General features: G+C 46.4%; 1 protein-coding gene across 2 annotated transcripts in view; it reads left to right on the top strand.

Annotated features, from left to right (window-relative positions):
- The first annotated feature begins 1,195 nt into the window (after window positions 1-1,195).
- Window positions 1,196-15,092, top strand: part of tmem98 (transmembrane protein 98) — a 49,125-nt gene continuing 35,228 nt past the window's right edge. For both annotated transcript variants that reach the window (XM_080213934.1, XM_080213932.1), the window contains exon 1: window positions 1,196-1,345. The gene's annotated coding sequence lies outside the window, so the exon portion shown is untranslated. The remainder of the gene's footprint in view (window positions 1,346-15,092) is intronic.

Raw genomic sequence — 15,092 nt, 5'->3', positions numbered from 1 at the left:
CACCTGACAAAGGAGCAGCGTTCCAAAAGCTAGTGGCTTTTGCTGCCAAATAAACCTGTTGGACTTTAACCTGCTGTTGTGAGACTTACTGTGTTTATCCCAGTCTAATGCCGGCACCTCCACATCATGTCTTCCTAATCACCCCACATTTTCCAGGTGACTGCTAATTCTATCCCGAATGCTTATTTCTAAAAGCTTGCAGATGTTACACTGTCTGGCCTGTAATTGTTGGGACTATCTTTACAAACTATTTTGAACAAGGGTGTAATTTTTACAATTCTGCAGTCCTTTGGAACCTCCCTGAGAAGGAAAGTGGATAGGAACTTGAGGATAATAAACTAGAACGATTACGAGGGCAGAATGGGGAAATGGAACTGCCTCGATTGTTCTACAGAGAGTTGGAATGGACTAGATGGGCAGAGAGGCCTCTACCTTTGCTGCAATGACAATATACCTCCAAGGGGAGCATGGTGGTACAGTGGTTATCAGTGTTGCCTCACAGCGCTAGGGACCCAGGTTCAATCCCCAGCTTGGGTTACTGTCTGTGTGGAGTCCGCATGTTCTCTCTGAATGGGTTTCCTCCAGGTGCTCTGGTTTCCTCCCACGGTCCAAAGATGTGCAGGTTAGGTGGATTGACCATGCTAAATTGCCCGTTAGTGTTGGGGGGATTGGCAGGGTGAACATATGGCATTGCAGGGATAGGGCCTGGTTGGGATCATTGTTGGTGCAGGATCAATGGGCCGAATGGCCTCTTCTGCAGTGCAGGGATTCTACGATTTTATCTCGATGCATTTAACAAATGACCATTACAGGCTCTGACCAGTAAAACAACAAATCAGTTCAGGCCACACAACACCACTCCCCCTCTCCGTACCCAGTCAACCCCCATCAGTCTCACGGTCACTTATTACTATTTACTTCTGGTAGATTTATTTTAATGGGAATCACACAACTCTGATCTTTTGTCTGAGTGTGGGGAGTTAATAAGAAACATTCTCTCTCTCACACACACACGTACACACAGCACAGTGAAAGTTTATAGAGAGCTTGCCTGTTGCATGGAAGTGCTGTCTTTATAAGACCTGTCAGAGGGGGATGGGGTGGGGGGGGTGGGTGCTGATGTATTTGGATTTGGCCGAGTTGCTCAGTGCTGTAGGGGGAGGAGCTGGCCCCTGCTGCATTGTGCACTGATCCTATTAAAGGCATTAGCAGCATTCCAGGGTACCTCGCTCCCTCTGCTATCCTGTTTCCTGCCTGTGATCTCGTTACCTTCCCAGATTCTTTCCACAGCGCCAAGTAAACTGAAGTCCTCTGCCCGCCATGCAACGTACTCCAGACGTGTAGTGTAAGTACCTGTTGTGATGCGTGTTTTGTGTGTGTGTGTGTCTGTGTGAGAGAGAGAGTACCTTGCCATCTTTCTGTTTAAGGTTTGGCCTCTCTCTGCCTTCGCTATTGTCAGACTGTTGCTGCTGTGAAGGAATTTCTCAGGATTGAGGAGTGCTGAGCCGCCAGATTCATTTCCTTGGGCTCTGCCTTGACTCAGTTGGATTCTGTCAAATGTTGACAGCTCCCTTGTAAACTTGCTTCTTTTTTTCTTCCCCCCCCCCCCCCCCTTTCCTATTCAGAGGCCCCGAGGGTGGAGGAACACTGTCTGAAGTGAGAGTTCTTCAGTGGCAGAGTGAGAGTGTTCTACCCCTACCCCCCCCACCTCCCATCCCCCCCCCCCCCCCCACACACACACACACTCCCCCAGCACTGCAGAGTTGTGTGTCTGAGATTGTCTGTAGTTGCAGACAGTGCTTGCAGGCATTTCTGAAGGATTTTGGAGGGGTTTGCTGGGCAGCTTTGAGGGGTTTCTGGATTGAACCATCTCTGCAGATTCTGTTAGCCTAGAACTACGTCCTCGCAGCTATGGCAAGGTGATATCATCGAACCAACACATGATATTTATGCTTTAAGTTGCTTCAGAGCCTGGGTGAAGTTTCTACATTGTTGAAGTATTCCTAGCAAAACAGATTTTTTTTTTCTTCTCTCTGTGCTTTGCTTTCTCAGTCCTCCTTCTTCAGACACTGATTAGGGGCTGAAATCCCCATTAGCAAATGGCCTTGTGATGCTTAGAGGTGGGCTGGGAGAGGGCAATAACCTTTCTATACATCACCCAAGTGAATGTATGAACCTGGACATCCTGTTTTCCTTCAATCGTAGAATCCCTACAGTACAGAAGGGGGCCATTCAGCCCATCGAGCCTGCAGCAATCCCCCCCAAGCACCTATCCCCGCAGCCCCACATATTTACCTGGTAATCCCCCTGACGTAAGTGGCAGTTTAGCATGGCCGATCAACCAAACCCGCACATTGGAGGCTGACACCTCTTCATTCCTCCCACGTCAGTGTGGGAGGAAACCGGAGCACCTGGAGGAAACCCACACAGATACGGAGGGAATGTGTGAACTCCACACTGACAGTCACCCAAGGCCAGAATTGAACCCATGTCCCCGGCACTGTGAGGCAGCAATGCTAACCATTGTGCCACTGTGCCGCCCAATACTCAAGAAGTCACAGCCTCTACTACCCAACACGCCTCCACTGCCCCCACAATCCCCCCTCCCACATGCACACCAGGGGACTTGGAATTATTGAAGAGTGAAGCAGAGAGAGGGGCTGATTTTCCTCCCTAGCCTAGGGGCCAGCGTTGCTAAACCTTGGGGACAGTGTTAACAACTCTAATTCAATGTATTGCTGGAGGTGTCATCATACTATTATCAGCCAAGCACATACACCCTTGTGACGTCCTGCCTTCCTATACCAATTGGGAAGCAAAAAGACTCGTTACCCAATTAGATGAGGTTTAATTATCACTTGAATGGCCATTTTTTTGCATGTTCAATTCCTTTATATCCCGTAAAGAGAAATGTTTTCTAAAAATGACAGAAAATCTTGGGGTTGGGGATTGCCAAAGGCTGGAATCCTGATAACTTTTGGAATTGGGGCTAAAAATGGGATTCCCACTGGGTGTGAGGGCCATTGGTATTTATCTGCCTCACCAGCCCCAGACGGGTTCTCACCCTGGGTGGAAACCCCATTAATAGTCAAACCCGTTAATTGTAATCCAGTTAGTGAACCTCATGGCCCACTCTGCACCCCTTCCCCTGCCATTTATTCAGCACTCCCCAGCAGGGATGCACTGGGTGGGATTTGGTGTTGGCCGTCACCAATGTGGTCTGGCATACTAGATCCTGAGGGACCACCAACCCCTCAGCAAAGAGAGGCATACTACCCCCCCCACCCCCCCCACACACACACACACCACTCAAATATTGGGTCACTCCTTCTCCCACACCATAAGGGTGACCTGACCCCTCAGACCCCCTCCTCCTCGGACCCCCACTCAGGCTCACCTTCAGGCCATGCACCCTTGCAGTGTCAACAGTGCACTTCTCTTGTCACCCTGGCACTGACACCTTGGGCCGGGAGGGGTTAAGGAGGTCGGTCCAGTGGTCACTTGCTCCTCTGTCGCTGCCAGGCTCCGAAGGAAGGATTCCCCCGAGGTCCTGGGAATTGGGTGAGCTCAGAGTAAAGGGTTGATCTCGCCATTCACCCCTGGAATGGGGGTCTCATGACTGGACTGTCCTGGAGGGGCTGAATGATCTACTCTTGTATTCTGAGTGGGTGTCTGAGTGTAGGGGGTCAGGTCGGGTCACCCCCATGCCTGCCTTTTGTGGGAAGGGGTGTGGTGACTCATTATTTGAGTGTTGGGGGTAGAATGTGACTCTTGCTGGGGGGTTGGTGGCACTCCCCTAGTCAGTGAGGGAGAGGGGGGTGGTCACCATCTCAGTTTTGGGAGGAGGGAAGCCTGTCTCCGACCGTGGAGATCATTAATAAATGGCATTCCGATCTCTGAATAGCGGAACTGGAAGGTGGGTTTCTTGGGCTGGCCTCGAGTGGCTGAATCTCAGCTGATGGACACCGAGGGGAAACACTCTGGTTTTCCCATTGGTGGGGGACACGTAGGGCAGGATTTTCTGGCTGCACTCGCCCCAAGACAGAAAAATCCCTCCCAAGTCAATGGACCTTTGCATGGTCCTGTCCCGCCTGCTTTGATTCCCATAAGGTGGGACAGGACAATTCTGCCTTTAGTCTCAATTAGGGAGAATCGCAGCCCTTGTCTATTTTAATGATGGTTTTTCCCCAGGGTGGCATGGAGCAGTATCCTCGGGTCTGATCTTCAATTCATGGAGACTCCAGGTCAATCCGGGAGGGTTGGCAACCCTACCTGGGGAGAGGATAGATGCCTCCACAGCATCCCTTTGATCCAGGGGGAGCAGGAATGCTTCTTCTCCATTTTTCCCACTGCCAAAAGACCCCACATACAAAAATGCCCCCACCCCGTTCTGCCACGACTGGACCAGCACCCCAACCTTTAGGATGAGGACCTTCTTGGTTACCCATGTGTGACTGGACCTCACTCCCACCATGGTGATAATTAAACATTTCTCCCAATACTGGCACGATAGCACAGTGATTAGCACTGCTGCTTCACAGCTCCAGGGACCTGGGTTCGATTCCTGGCTCGGGTCACTGTCTGTGTGGAGTTTGCACATTCTCCTCGTGTCTGCCTGGGTTTCCTCCAGGTGCTCTGGTTTCCTCCCACACTCCAAAGATGTGCGGGTTAGGTTGATTGGCCATGCTAAGAAATTGCCCCTTAGTGTCCTGAGATGCTTAGGTTAGAGGGATTAGTGGGTAGGAAATGAGGGTAGGGCCTGGGTGGGATTGTTGTCGGTGCAGACTCGATGGGCCAAAGGGCCTCTTTCTGCACTGTAGTGTTCTGTGATTTACCTAACCTATCTGCTTCAGTTTAGTAAATTACTTTATTGTTCTCCTTTTGAGATTCACTTCATCTTACACTGGGGAAAGCTCGCTCTGGGCTTTGTTAATTTTTTAAATTTGGATTTTCCATGCTTAGTCTCACTCCAGAGAAATGATAATGTTTTGAAATGTGTTCCTTTCGTGAACATGAAAGAAACAGGAGATCTGCTCTTGGGGTCTGTTCAGGAGTAACAGGACAGAGTGTCAAAGCAAGCTGGGATAAATTGCCCTCATACAGTGGGGATGCCTCAATGCAGGGGTTCTGATAGGAGCCATATGGTGGTCATCACAGATATTTGGGATGGCATAGTGGTTAGGACTGTGTCTCACAACACCAGGGACCCAGGTTCAATCCTGGCTTGGGTCACTGTCTGTGTGGAGTCTCCCCGTGTCTGCGTGGATTTCCTCCAGATGTTCTGGTTTCCTCCCATGGCCCAAAGATGTGTAGGTTAGATGGATTGGCCATGGTAAATTGCCCCTTAGTGTCAGGGGGATTAGTAGGGTAAATGTAGGGTGTTATGGGAATAGGGCCTGGGTGGGGTTGTGGTGGTTGCAGATTCGATGGGCCAAATGGCCTCCTTGTATACTGTAGGGATTCTATGATCAGGTTGACAATGCATTGGTGCATCTCAACACATCACACCCAACTCCCCATCCATTCCACTTGCCGCTCTCTCCCCAAAACTTCCTGGGTGTGAACCAGGTTCTGGGTTCACATCCACCCCCAGGACCTGATGACCAAGGATAGTGTGTTCATAACAGATTGGGTAGCAACTTGTGGAGCCTCCCGACTTGCTAATGTCTCCAGTGTAAGAGTGGGAGAGATCCCTAATTACCTGATATGATGCAAGCCGCTATCATGATTATCCCAGCTACAGAGTGATCTTTCACCCACCGTTTTCAATATTGTTCAAAAGTTTATTGAAGATTATTTAAAGTCTAGGTGGGACCCCGGGGAATCCTAGTGTGTAACCTTGTGTACGGTGCTACTAGATCAGTGACCACAGCATTGCTTTAATAATGGCACGCCACTACACTAGTGTATAGCTTTATTATACTTTATATTCTTCCCTGCAACAAGACAGCCTCTAGTCTTTAACAGGGATCCTGCACAGCAAGTCAGGGGCAAATTCTTTGCCATTACGTGGAGCAAATAATCAACAATAGACTTCCCAATCTTTTTATTGAATGACTAATCAAGGAAAGAGGCCAATATAGTCGAAACAGCCTGTGAACAGTGTGCACTGGGAGCTGTCACCGTTCTGTGTGCTGTTGCGTTTCTTAGTTAGTGATTGGGTCAAATGTCAAACCAAGCCTGTGCTGTTTGCTTTCCAAATGATTGGAGTTTGTGCGGAAGTGGCTGCTCAGCCTGAAGACTGGGCAAAGAATTGCAGACGTTACAAGTAAGACAATACTGGATATAATTGAACAGGATTTGTATGTGTGTGAGAGAGAGTGTGTATGTGAGAAAGGGTGTGTATGAGAGAGCGTGCGTGTGAAGGTGTGTGTGTGAGAGAGAGTGTGAGTGTGAGAGAGAGAATATGTATGTGAGAAAGAGTATGTGTATGAGAGAGAATGAGTGTGTGTGTGAGTGTGAGAGAGGGAATGTATGCGAGAGGGTATGTGTGTGAAAGAGTAAAAGTGCGTGTGTGTATGAGTGTGTGTGTATGAGAGTGAGCATGTGAGGGTGTGTATGTGTGTGTTAGAGTGTGTGGATGTCTGTGAGTGTGTGTGAATCTGTGTGAGTGTGTGTGTGTGTGTGAGTGTGCATGTGAGAGTGTGTGTGTGTTAGAGAGTGTATGTCTGTGTGTGTGAGTGTGTGTGAATGTGTGTGAAAGTGTGCGTGTGTAAGAGAGAGAATGTGTGTGTGTTAGAGGATGTGTGAATGTGTGTGTGGTGTGTGTGTTGTATGTATGAGAGTGCCTGCGTGAGTGTGAGTGTGTGTGAATCTGTGTGAGTGTGTGTGTTGTGCTGTTCTGGGATAGAGCTGTCCAGTTGCAATGTCAGTACAGTATAAAAGCTTGGAATTCCTTGTGGGAGTAGACAGACAGTGGCAGCACCCGAAGGGGGTGGGTGTGGAATAAGCAGAGCAGGTGATACCTCTCCGACTAGAAATGATTTGGCATTCTATGGACAAAGCCATGCACTGGCCTGGAGCTGGTAGGCAGTGTCTGACTGTGCTTGAAGCAATCACTAACTGTCGAGACAGAATGATTTTCTGCTTGTTCTGTGTGGTTGGCCTCGCACCAAGCTGTTCACTCACTGCTACTTCAGATAACGTACTGTCTGAGCTAGAACGCAACCTTTCAGACCAGGAAACCCTTGCCATCGGCACATACCCTCCGCTGAACTCATTGATTTCAGTCGAAGAGGAGGGTTTAGTTGACATTTCCATTCCTGATCACCGCACACTAAAGATAAAGTGACCACAGTCCCAGATGACCGTAGGCTGCTCCCGCCTTTGAGGGGGAAGAGTTAACCGGTGGTGATTTAACCCGAGAGTCACCACAGCTCAGGCGAGGGGCAAAGTTGAGAAGACGAGGCCTTCACGAGTAACCTCAGGCGGTACGAGGGTTTAGCTGACATTCCTGATGCCACACAGTGATCCCTGATTGATAGTGGACATGTGTGTGGGTGTTGGCTGGGTGTCCAGGTTCAGCTGTGGTGCTGTCCATGGTTGAATGACCTCCTACATGGCTCACACATTATGACTGTGATGTATCTTGAAGGATATCATGGAATGTGAATCAGAGTGGTCAGGAGAATTAAAAGGAGGAATTTCCATTTGTAAAGCGCCTTTCATGACCACTAAATATCTCAAAGCACTTAAGTCCTTTTTGAAACGTAGTCGCTGTGTATTGTGAGGAAGGCAGCAGCCAGTTTGTGCATAGCAAGATCCCACCAACAGCAAGGTGATAAGACGCAGCTAATCTGATTTTTGCGAAGCTTACTGAAGGATCAGTATTTACCAGGCCAATAGAGATAATCCACTGGCTCTTCACATTATTGTTTTGGGATCTTTCATATTCATCCCAGCAGACAGGTGAGCCTTAGTTTAACATTCCCTTCAAATGGGTGCCAGCTCCAACAGTGCAGTGTTCTCCCCTTACGGATGGTGTTTTGGTGACAGAGAATCATAGAATCCCTACAGTGTAGAAGGAGGCCATTCGGCCTCTCGAGTCTATACCAACCACAATCCCATCCAGGCCCTGTCCCCACATATTTATCTTGCTAATCCCTCTAACCTACGTACCCTGGGACACTAAAGGGCAATTGAGCATGACCTAACCCACACACCTTTGGACTGTGGGACGGAACCAGAGCACCTGGAGGAAACCCACACAGACATGGGGAGAACGTGCAGACTCCACACAGACAGTGACCTGAGCCGGGAATCGAACCCGCATCTGTAGAACTGTGAGGCAGCAGTGCTAACCATTGTGCCAACGTGCCGTCCACGTTACAATGTGTTCCCTTGAAACTGATTTAAATCAGTGATCAGACTGTTGCTCTGTGTGATTGGATTGAGTTTGGCTTAGGAAAGAGCACATGTGGCATCTCCGTATGAAATCCTGAAACCCACTGTGCAGCTGGTTTGGGGCAGGGGCCATGACAGTGATGGGGGAGGGGATGAAGGGAGAGGGGCAGTGATGGAGGATGGGGTGTTGATGGGGAGAGGGTGTTGGGGAGGGGTGGGTGATGGGGGAGGGGGGGTAATGGGGAGGGGGATGGTGGGGGAGTGGGGAATAGAGAGGGGTGGTGATGGGGGAAGAGGGATGGGGAGAGTGGTGATCGGGGAAGGGGGTAGTGGTGCTGGGGAGGACGGTGGTGATGAGGGAGGGGATGATGAAAAGGGGGGTGATGAGGGTTGGGACCAGTGCTGGTAAGAGAAAGCGAGGCAGATTCAAGGATGTGTTATAAATGCATAAGGAAAAAGTGGGGCACAGTAACTAAGGAAAGAGTAGTGTCACTTAAAAGCAGAAGTGTGTTTGGGGGCACAAGGTGGTTCTTAATGGATGCTTTGTACTGGTTTTCACCAAAGAAAGGGATGAAGCAGACACTGTAGTTGATGAGAAGGACAATGAAATATTGTATGAGACAAACATAGTGAGGCATGAAATGAAATGTACCTCTGGCTGGTAAGAGAAGCAAGGGAAAAAATAGTAGAGGATATGACCATTATTTTCCAATCTTCTCTAACTACTGGAATGCCACTGGAGATGTACCATTGTTTAAAAGGAGAGGAAGGAATAGCTCAAGTCACTATAGGCCACAAAAACAGAGAATGCTGGAAAATCTCAGCAGGTCTGACAGCATCTGTGGGGAGAGAATAGAGTCAACATTGCAAGTCTAGATGACCCTTTGTCAGAACTGGCCGATGAAAGGTCATCTAGACTCAAAATATTAGCTCTGTTCGCTCCCAACAGATGCTGTCAGACCTGCTGAGATTTTCCAGCATTTTCTGTTTTTGTTTCAGATTCCGGCAAAACTTTGCTTTTGATTACAGGCCACTCAACCTATCCATGATAGCAGGCAAATTATTGGACAAAATTCTGAGAGATGGTGTAACTCCATCCCTTACAGAGGCACAGATTACTCAAGGACAATAAACATGGATTTGCCAAGTGAGGGTTGTATCTGAGTAATATGATTTAATTTGTTGAGGAAGTAACAGGGAGAATTGACAAGGGTAGTGCATTTGATATGGTCGACACAGATTTCAACAAGAGTTTTGACAATGGTCCACATCCTGAACTGATCCATGAATTAAACGCTTAGGAGGTCTAAGGGAAAATGACATGTTGGGAAATTGGCAAGGCTTAAAGTTGACAGCGGTTAACTGGAAGGCTCCAATGGCGCTCCGTTGATTGTGGTATAAAGCAACAAATTTAACTTAAATTATAGACTATCCCTGCAAACGAGGCTGATTTAAAAAATATAATTTACGGGATATGGGGGCCACTGGGGGGCACTACTATTTATTGCCCATTTGTTGTTGCCCTTCAAAAGGTGGCGATGGGCTGCCTCCTTAAAATGTTGCAGTCCCTGAGGTGTAGGTACACCTAAAGTACTGTTAGGGAAGAATGCTTGGATTTTCACCCAATGACAGTGAAGGAACAGTGACATATTTCCAAGTCAGGATGGTGAGTGACTTGGAGGGGAACCTCCAGGTGCTGGTGTTCCCTGGTCTTGTCCTTTTAGATGGTGTGGGTTTGGAAGGTACTTTCTCTGGAACCTTGGTGAGTTCCTGCCATGCATCTTGTAGATTGTATACACTGCTGCCAATGTTTGCCAGTGGTGAAGGGATTGATGTGGTATCAGTCAAGCAGGCTGACAAGTTTCTTGAGTGTTGTTGGAGCTGTACCCATCCAGGCAAGCGGGAAATATTTCATTATGCCCCTGACGTGTGTCTTTTAGATAGGGACATGCTTTGTGGAGTCAGGGGGTTAGTTACTCACCCCAGGATTCCTAGCCTTTAACCTGCTCTCATAGCCATAATAATTATATGGTTAGTCCAGTTTCCGGTTAATGGTAATCCCCAGGATGTTGATTGTGGGTGATTCAGCTTTGGTAATGCCATTGAGTGTCAAGAAGGAATGATTAGGTCTTTTTTTGTTAGAGATGGCCTTTGCCTGGCACTTGTGTCCTGCTTGTCTTCCATGAGTCCAAAGATGGCTGATAGAACTGAGTGAGGATCTGCAGACATTTTAGCATATAAGGCATTTCTTGTCATGCAGGATGTCAAGATGTATACTATATATAACGAGTGTTGTTTTAGCCACTTCCATTTTTCCTCATTGTTTTATTATTTTGGGTCTCAGAATGCTGGGATCTGTCCTACAGACTCTCTGTCATCTGGTTCAATCCAAGGTGATGGTTGTCCAGGAGTTGATATCAATGTTACACTTCTTCATGTTAGTTTTCAGCACATCCTTACAGTGCTTGTTCTGTCCTCCTCTGGTGCTTCTTGTCCTGACCGAGCGTGGAGCAGAAGATCAGTTTCTGGAGCTTGGTATCCAACATCAGAACTATAGACCAACCCAATGAAGCTGATTTTGGAACATTTTAGTCTTAATACTTGTCAGACAACACTGATTTTGGTGTGTCTTTCCATCCCACCTAATCATAGAATTCCAACAGCACAGAAGGAGACCATTCATCCCATCGAGTCTGCACCAACAACAATCCTCCCCAGGCCCTATCCCTGTTACCCCATTTATTTACCTTGTGAGTCCTCTTGACTAAGGGGCAATTTGGCATAGACAATCAGCCTAATCTGAATACCTTTGGACTGTGGGAGGAAACTGGAGCATCCGGAGGAAACCCATACAGGGAAGAATGTGCAAACTCCACACAGTCACCCGAGGCTGGAATTGAATCCGGGTCCCTTGCGCTGTGAGGCAGCAGTACTAACCTCTGTGCCACTATGTCGGCCACTGCCTCTGTTGACAGCATGACTCCAGTGCCTTGTGGTGCCTCCATGTATGTTATCCATGTTCTAGCTCCATACATAAGGAAGGGTCATGACTATATGATAGACCATGAGTTTGGTTTCAATGTTGATGTCGTGATCTTCAAACACTCACTTCCTCAGGTGGCCAAAAGCTGCAGCAGCTGATTTCAGACATTGCTGGACATTTTCGTCAATGTCAGCCTTCTGGGAATGACCATTTCCAAGATGCTGGAAGTGTTCTGTATTGTCCAGGCATACATCATGAATCCTAAGCAATGGAGCAGGGATGTGTATACCTGGAGCTTGCTGAGGGAAAACTTTGGTCTTCTGAATGTTGAGTGTAAATCCTGTCTTGTCATCATTGTATTGGAGTTCGATGACTGAGACTGGGGTGGTCTTAGTTTTTGACAGGAGTTCTGATTTGGCTTCTAACACTAAATAATTCATCATCTATTCAATAAATAAGCTGCACTCCGCTAGGGATATTGCCTCTAATCAGATAGAGCATGGCATCAAGGAAGATCGAACAAAAGAGTTGGGGAAAAGACACAATCTTGTTTAACTCCTGCCTTAAAGAGGCTGTATTGGGTTTATTTCTGTAAATCCCTTTCTGTTTGTGATATGAAGCAATGATTTGAACTGAATTGTAAGGGGTATGATTAAGAAATTTGGAGATGATACACAAAATAGTCATTTGGTTAATTGTTGAGGAGTAAAGCTCCAGGAAGGTGTCAGTGTGCTGATCAGATGGGCAGAAAGGTAGAATGTGGAATTTCACTCAGAGAGCTATGAGCTCATGTAATTACATGGATAAGACAGTTATATGGTAGGACGGTTACGTGGGTAAGATGGGTATAAAGGGATATTGGCCAAATGCGGGCAATTGGGACTAGCTTAGTGGTTAAAAAAAGGGCAGCGTGGACAAGTTGGGCCAAAGGGCCTGCTTCCATGCTGTAAACCTCTACGACTTTATGACTCTAATTCCAGAGGATAAACAAGACGAGGGAATGTCCAATAAGTGGTAGACTTCCGAAAACTGTAGAAGAACAGAAGGACCTCGGAGTGTAAGGTTACAAATCACTGCTGGCAGCAGATGGTCAAGAAGGTGCATGTGAAATCAAGAATATAAGAACAGGGAGGCTTCTTATAGATTCATTCAAGTGAGGCTAGTGTTGCCGGCAAGGCCAGCGTACATTGAGAAGGCAACGGTGAGCTGCTTTCTTGAACTGCTGCAGTCCATGAGGTGTAGGTACAGCCACAGTGCTGTTAGGAAGGGAGTTCCAGGATTTTGACGCAGTGATTGTGAATGAACGGCGATATAGTTCCAAGTCAGGATGGTGAGTGACTTGGAGAGTATGGTAATTAGGCCACAAAAAGGTAGCCAACCATGTTATGACATTCACTCTTACAAAAATATTGAAATACAGTGAGGCACGGACTCAGAACTGGAGACAGGCTCCTCGTGGTAAGATTAAACCCACGAAAGCCCACACTACTGATGCGTTTGCTCATACCCACTAAGAGCATCAGTATATCAAAATGAGAAAATGCTTACTATCATACTCTGTAACACTCCTCGACCCTTAATTCTAAGCCAGATCAGGTAAGCATGGTAGATTTCCATCCCAAAAGACCATCAGTGAACCAGATGAGCTTTTACAACAGCTGATGGTCAACATTCTCTACATCCTAGCTATGACTGTAACATTACATTCTACGCCCTCTCCTTTCCTTCTCTATGAACAGTATGCTTTGTATAGCGCAAGGAACGATACTTTTCACTGTATACTAATATTGTACACAAATAAGACAAAAGAAATCAAATCAAATTACTGAGACTAACTTTGAATTGCAAATTTTTTGAATTGGATTTAAATTCCTACAACTGCCAGAGACTTAGCTGGAGTCTGTGAATTGCTAGACTAGTGCATTATTGCTTTGCTTCCATTCCTCCCCGTAAGTTAGACTTAATCACGCTTTAGCTGGATCTTCCCCGAGTGTATTTCGTGCTGTTTTCCATGTGGCTGGTGGACTGATAGGCTGACACAACGTTATTTGGCAATTGGCAGGAAATGTCACGCCCCAGGCTGCATATTCACGGAACAATTAGTCCCTAAGTCTTTATGAATAGTATATCAATATAACAAAGGACATTGAGTTTGTGAAGATGGTAACTTTTGCCTTCTCTCTGTTTAAAAGCTTCACAAAAATAAATAAAAAGGGGCAAAGCTGAATTGTGAATCCCTTACTGCATTTAGTAAAAAAAAATCCAAATCTTTAACTGGATTGAACCCTTATAAACCTCTTAATAACTTGCCAAGAATTTTTGTCTGGTTCGGGAAAGAAATCTGCACAATGTTAGTGCGAGGGATCAGCACATTACAATTTAATGCTGGGTTCACAAGCATTCTTGGATTAATTGTGGGTTCATCTCAACTCCACTGCATTTGTTTTCTAACATGTTCCTGCACTGAAAAGGGGTTGCTATTCAGACAGACACACAGCACGGAATAGAAATTGGGCTTTGTAAGTTTGACAGTGACTGATGAGTACTTGGATATTTCTTTTCTTCTGTCCTAAAGTTCATTGTAAAAGCCCAAACTCTCGTAATTTAACCCGTTGGTTGACAATATGTCCTTTGGAGTTTGTGAAGCTGCCCCTGCAATCTGTTGAGCTCTCTAGTCTCCGTCAGTATGTGTGAGGAGCTGCAGAGTGGCCCAGCTCCGCGGTGACCAGAACTACACACAAGACTGAAGGTGAAGCCCTATTTACTGGACATTTTGACTTTTTAATAGTTGATTGGTAGACCAGACATTGAGTAGTGCTGAAATAAGAGGCATTTTTTTCAGCTTGTGCTCATCAGGACATGATGGGGTGGACTTTGAGTGGTTGCCATGGAGAATGCAGTAGTTGATGGTGATTGACAGTTAACTGCCACACATTGGCAGTCCACTCGCCAATCAGTCAGCAGTCTCTTCTCATACAGTATACATCTGTTGATTTCTCTTGCGAGGATGAGTGCAAGATGAAAAACTTCCACAAAATATGTCTCTATTTTTCAGCATTACTCCCAAGTTTAGTTTAGTTCTTGGTTTAGTTTCTCTCCTGATAGATGCTGACAGACCTGCTGAGTTTTTCAGCTTCCTCTTTTATTGGACCAGACTCTTTGACCTTGCCCGCAGCTGGGATTCTCCAGTTCCACTGCAATGTATAGAGGCTTGGCTGAGTGGGGGCTTGAACTGGCAGAGAATCCTGACCCTTGTTTCAGATTCCAATGTCTGCAGTAATTTGCTTATTTTAGCTTCTGTTCTATTGTTTTAGGTTCATGTTTCAACATTCTACTGAGTTCATTGCTGTGCAGAGTTTGGAAATTTGTTGCATTATGTCTCTTTTCAATGTTTCCCTGAGAACTTATGCACTATTAATTTTGTGTGTGTTTCGTATTTCCCTCTGATCTGTTCTAAAAGATGTACGCTGCCTTTCACAATGTCAGGTCATTCCCAAACTTCTTTATTATATTATAGAATCATAGAACTGATTTTGATTTGATTTATTATTGTCATATGTATTGGGATGCAATAAGAAGTATTGTTTCTTTGCTATGCAGACAAAACATACCATTCATAGAGTACATAGGGAAGAAGGAAAGGAGAGGATGCAGAATGTAGTGATGTACTCATAGCTAGGAGTTAGAGAAAGATCAACTTAATATAAGGCAGGTTTGATGGCAGCAGGGAAAAACCTGTTCTCGAGTCAGTTGGTATGGGATCTCA

This window comes from Carcharhinus amblyrhynchos, chromosome 27, assembly GCF_965287045.1.
Source record: "Carcharhinus amblyrhynchos chromosome 27, sCarAmb.v2.hapA, whole genome shotgun sequence".
Classification (NCBI taxonomy): domain Eukaryota; kingdom Metazoa; phylum Chordata; class Chondrichthyes; order Carcharhiniformes; family Carcharhinidae; genus Carcharhinus; species Carcharhinus amblyrhynchos.
Note: the sequence above shows the minus strand (reverse complement) of the source record. Positions and strands in the feature narration are given on the sequence as shown.